The sequence below is a fragment of the Odontesthes bonariensis genome, chromosome 16 (genome assembly GCF_027942865.1).
Source record: "Odontesthes bonariensis isolate fOdoBon6 chromosome 16, fOdoBon6.hap1, whole genome shotgun sequence".
Classification (NCBI taxonomy): Eukaryota; Metazoa; Chordata; class Actinopteri; order Atheriniformes; family Atherinopsidae; genus Odontesthes; species Odontesthes bonariensis.
The window spans coordinates 5,013,109-5,019,421 of NC_134521.1; positions in this window are offsets into that span (position 1 = coordinate 5,013,109).

Genomic DNA, 6,313 nt, shown 5'->3' on the forward strand with positions numbered 1-6,313 from the left:
GAAAAACAAACTGCTTTTCATTCCACACTTCCAACAGTAAAGTCAGAATTGACCAGTGGTCTAGTTCAACTGGAAATGAGAGACCGATGAAGGAAATGGGGTGGGGTGCAGGGTGAAAGGGTCTGGTTGAGGCTGTTAAAGGCTTACACAGATTCCTGGGGCTAATCCCATCGCTTAAGTATGAGGCACGGTTGTTGCAATTGTGACTGCTGAATCATTTTATCCCCAACCGAGTCCTTCCTATTTTGTTTCCATAGTACTATGTGGCACTGTGTACAGCAGGACAGTCCTATATTTCCAGCTCACTGCAATAAGCAAACTAGTAAAAGAATTTTGAGCCTTTATACAATCATATTTTGCAGCACACTCACTAACTGTGGTAAATATAGAAACATGGCTTCAGTATGAGAAACACTGGCCCAGAGGGTAAGTAACACAGTTAAATTTTTGCACTGTAATAGATCAAACAGATAGATCTAAAAAAATTCTTACAGCAGAACTAATTTGTGTGAATGGTGGAGTGAAACGTTTCTGTCCTGATTCCTGTTCATCAACACAAACAAGTCGGCATTCTAAGTAGTTTAGAAGCTTCAGACTGTATAAGTAACGAAGACGAGACATGTCATGGGAGGAGGAGCCACGTGTATTAATGACACATTAGTGGCTCCATAAGTAGATTAACATTTAGAATGATGCGGAAACGTCAAATTATAGAAATTAAAGACTAAAATCACCTTTTATTAAGGAGAAAAGAAAAATAATATGGGGAACTAAAGATTGTAGAAATCATCTGAGAACGTGATTTACTGCAACACTGTAGTCATCCATATGGAGCCAGCTGTGAGCTTATGCCAAAACAGAGCTTCTTATCCACAACCACAGGGTGCCAATCTGGCTTCTGTCCCAAACGCAGACCTATAGTTTGACTGTGTGTACCCTCTGTCTTACAGGCCTGTTTACCATACTGTGTGTAGCATATGGCCAAATATTGAGTGGATCCTCCTCATGGTGCCAAGAGGGTTGTAACTAGATGCAGGCAATATATTCTTTGGACCCTGTGAGTCATGGGGTGGGGTCAAAGAAACATCCTTGTGAATGAAAGAATTCAAGTTTTTCCAGCAGAACATTTCGCGGTAACAAGATGAGTGTTACTCACTTTGCCTGCCAGTGGTTCTAATGATGTGGCTGATTGGAGTAGAAATCTGTAGTAACAGATTTTACTGTAGCCGCACCCACGCAACAGAGAACATAACCTAAAGCTTTGCTTCATGTTATTGGTCAGAAAGGCATTGTTTTTTTGGGGTTTTTTTGCAGGATCATGCAAAACTTTTTGCCAAATTTTATGAAACTTGGTGAAGAACTGCAGAGTGGTCAAAGGAAAAACTATTTAACTTTGGTGGGAACCAGGATCCCTTTCTTTTTAATAACTGTGCGACAGTGCGTTAGCCTTGGCAGAAGGAAGCATTCTGTGTGTGCCCGGGATAAAATCAACATTATCGCAGACAAAATCTATAATTTAGCTGTCATTCAGTCATTCTAATTTGTCAATTAGAATGTCTTTGGAATCAATTCGAAGCCTTTTACATTCCCTTTTTAAATGTATTCAGATTTACAACTATTTTCCGTTCCAGTGGAAGCTACTGTCGGTCTGTGACTGATTCTAGTGATATACTGTGGAAGCATTCAGCCTATGTTTCACACAGTGGTTATGAGTGGTTGGTTTTTAATTTGTCCTTAGTTTAATCTGAGAATCTTTGAACATCAGACATGGAATAATTTACAGAGAGATCCCAGATTAATCTCATTCATATCCATTGTAGAATTTAAAGCAATCATAGAGCATGAGGTAGAATAGGAATGTAGCTGTTTTTCTTGTGACGCCTCATTTTTTAAATATGTTGTGATTGTGGATTCTTCCATGTAATGTAGGATTATGTGCAGAGTTTCCCTACACACTGTTAATACTTGGGCATACCACCCAAGTATATAATGGCCACCGCAGAGCAGGAGACCTGGTATTGCTCCATTACTAATAGAAAGTCTTAAAAACCACAGACTTAAATGTGGCAGCTGACTACTTGGACGCAGTCTGTTCAGTGAGTGGCAGAATCGAGAATCACCTGACACTTACACAAGCTGTGATGTGGATCTGCAACACTGAAACTACAAATGTTTAGTAATTATCCTACAAAAAGTGCTTTAAATACTTCGTCCATTGCAATCTTATCACATTATTACATGAAAATGATGTAATATTTAGAGATAATATAGAACATTACTTACAATCATCAAAGTTTGTAACCGAAAAAGAATGAAAAACATTTTAAAAAGCAAAATATTGTGTTGTTACAGGCTGCTCATACTCGTTCTCCTGCCTTCATATTTATCCACATGAATCACAGTTAATATGACTGGATGTAAATAATCATCTGTTGCTATAAAAGTTGCTGCCACAAGGAACCGTGGGATGGAATTATCACCTTTCTCTCATAAAGGATGGCTGGTGTATCCTCTGCTAAAGGAGATAACTAAGAAAACATTGGAACTCCTTTTCTTAGCATTTAGAGAATTTGAACAGCTCTTATCATGGCTGCTATGCAGATATTTCTGGGTTACGGGAGGCTAAGAGCCAGGAAGAGATGTTAGCTGTTCCTGCAGCCATGTCCTTGTGAGAAAAATAATATTGCCTTCTCGATATCCCTGCTGCATCCTTGTCAGTACGACAAGCTCGTGTTTTTTGACTACCAGTGATCTCACAATTCCCTTGATGATCAAGGCAAAACAGTTGTTAAAACTTTCTCCTCCTTTCTCTCCATTTCATTCCTGCCCTACATCATAAATGTCGACTCTTCAACCACTTTGAGTTTGGGGTCTTATTCTGGGTATTACATGGACATAACAAAGCTTAATCAGCTGCTCCCACGTGGAAAAATCTAAAAACGATACAAAGAAAGACAGTTTGTCTAGAGCAACAGAAAGCTGTCATTACTGTAGCACCATTCTGGAACTCAAAGAAAAAAGTAAAATTATCCTCTGTGGAAGATGAATGTTTTCAGCTAAATTTACTCGCAATCCCTCCAGAGATTGTTGAGGTATTCTGGTTTGGGTTAAACAAGCTAACAATAGCTACACCTCTTAATGTGGCTAAAAATGGGGCCAGAAGAGAATGATCAAAACTTTGTATAATGTGAGAAAATTGGGACTTGCCAAGTTGTAGCATTACTTTTTCAGTTCAATAATATATTAGAATAAAATTGGATGATTTTGTTTTCCACTGGTTTATTTGCCGACATCTTAAATACCTTTAAAATAATTACAACTTCATCCAAGATTCTAAGCCTGCTCTCCTCACATCCCTCCATCGCTTCCATTCCTGTCATCTCAGATAGACATTCAACTCGTGCAAGTTTGGCTCTCAATAAGAACAATCAGCAATCATAGGAGGCACCATAATTCAGACACTTCCCCTGACCAGCACACACGTAAGAGAATTGAAAAAAAAAATCGCAAACGCTTTACCATCACAGCTCACGAGACCCCGGGTCAACCAGATCAGAGATTTTCACAACAGCTTGCTAATACTCAGGCTGCTAATCTGTGTGTGAGGTCTGTGATGTTCTCACAAGTATGCTCACTTCACATGCATCACTGGTGACTCACATGGCAGGGATTCAGAGGCGCCGGCACACAGGGGTGTGAAACTTTCATCGTCGATCAACAAAGTTTAGGAAATTCGCTTCCATCAGCCTCGTGATTCAGTTTCTGGAAAACACAGGAGAGGTGTTCATGTTGAGCAGCTGGAGAAATTGAGTTTTTTGCCCTGTTTATCAAAAAAAAGTTGACATTCAATATTTCTAAGATCCCAATCTTACCTGCCACAAATGACATAAACTAAAGTGAATTATGCTAAAGTAGTTTATCTTGATTCCATTCCAGGCATATATACTGGAAATCTGCACAGCTGCATTAAAACCGAACTTTTATCCATATTTGAGGACAAGTTTTTGATAATAGCATGTCAAAAAGATAAACAGGCTTATGAATACTTTATTAAATCAAAAATCACTTTATCTTCTTTATAACACTTTATTCCTTCCATACTTAAACTACTGTGGGGAAATATGGGGAAACACTTATAAAACATATATAAATAATATCTACTTACTTCAAAAGAAGGCCATCCGAATTGTTAATAAAGTTAATTATATAACACCAACAAATCCTCTTTTTATTAACCAAAACACACTAAAATTTCCTGATCTTGTTAAATTGAACACTGCCATCACCAGTCCGGGAACTCTTTGAGCAGCGAGAGAGTCAGTATAAACTTAGAGGAACAGGTATATTCAAAAAGATTAAAACTAGAACGAATAAAAAAAGGTTTTGTATTTCTATTCAAGGTGTTAGTGTGTGGAATAAGCTAAATGAGAACTTAAAAAATTCTAAAACAATAGAAAATTAAAAAAAAAAAGGTATAAATCATTATTAATTGAAAATTATAAAACTATAGTATGATTGATGGACATGGTTTTGCTTTAAATCTTCTGTCATGTTGAGATGTTTTCTGTAAAGTTGTAACATATCGGCTGCAGTTGTGTTTGCTAGTCTTGTTTTCTTGGAATCATATAACGTGTGTAATAGGGCTAGACACAATAAGTTTCTTTTTACTTCAGCCTAGATCCTTTTGGTCATTACATAATCAGAGAAATCGATTGATGTTTATATTTTGTTATGTATTATAATGACCAAATAAAATGACCTTACCTTACTTTAATAGTATAGGTTTGAAACCAAAATGTCTATTGGCTGCATAGATTTTCAGCTTTTTAATTTTTTTTTATCACATTCTGATAATTCAAGCGTGATTATTTTCCAGGAAAAAAGCCCAACAAACTCTTCAGCTTAGAACAGAATAACTCATTGAAAAAAATGTAAAAAACTGGATTCACTAATTCCCAGACATTTTTCCCACAGTAGACCTCCACTGGGGATTTAGTTTCCCTTCACCTGAAGGCACAAAAGGATGCAAGGAGTTTCTCAAAGGATAGTATGAAAAGAAGAAACAATTACAGTCGGCAATTAACCAATTCTTTCCTCTTTTTTTAGGCTATGGGAAATATTAAGGCCGATATTTAACAAGATACAGCCACATTTACAAAGGGTGGGTCATATTTTTTTTTTTTAGTACATACTTTTATATTCAGTAGAAAGTGCATGTTAATAGATTCAAATTAATTCCAAAGACATTCTAAGTGATAAATGTGAATGATGGAATAACAGCTGAATCACACATTAGCTGTCGGAGAGTGAGTTCCTCCACCAAGGCCAACATACGGTTTTAAAGGAAGTGATCTGAATCAGCACAAAAATTGAACAGCTTCCTCGTTTGATTCTTCTGCACTGCTTCGATAAGTTCAACCAAATTGAAATCTATGCATTGGCTTGTTTATGGGGACACATAAATATATATACTTAATCTACGAAGCTCAGCTCATAGTGGCACACAGTCCTTCCAAAAGAGATCAAAACGCAGTAAAAGCGGCAAGTTACCTTTTTAAAATAAAAAAAACCATTAAGAAAATAAAATGTTCTGTAAGTAAGTTTGTTCATCATTTTTATTTATTTCTGACCTAATAACAAATCTGTTTCGGTATTTAAGCAATTTCAAGGCCACAAATCGTTTTATTTGGCTAAAACTGACCTGCAAAGAATGCAAATATGACAAATCTTAGAATTAGTTTTCATAAACTCCCATAGAGGCATATATCTCTGGTACAAATATTTCAACATTAATGAAATGTATTTTTCAACAAAAAATTCCTGTGAACTAAAATATTTATCCCACTTAGTTACATTTTAATAAGATTGTCGTGTTTGCAAACCTGTAAGGACACACAGCAGGTGAATAGTGTTTCACTCTGAAACTTCCACAGATCACAAGTGCTTTGAAATGTCATTTTTCAACATGCCAATTATGCATTTTCTATTTGATAGAACTATCTTTACAAGCCAGACTGTACAGATACTCACAACACTTTGATGCAAATAGAGCAAATGACATAAAGCTGTATTTTTATCTATCTATCTTATACAGGTGTCTGTATAAACAAAAACTCAAGATAGATTGAAAGATAGATCTAAAAGGCCACTGATTGAGGCCTTTTAGATCCTCTCCTCATGAACAAAACAACAGATAGACAACATATCTACAGTGAGTAGCCTTTATAAGATTTTTAAACCCTAAACGTGACTTGAAAGTATCTATAACTGGATGAATAATTCCTCTATATCCTTTCAGCAGAAAAAAAACAAA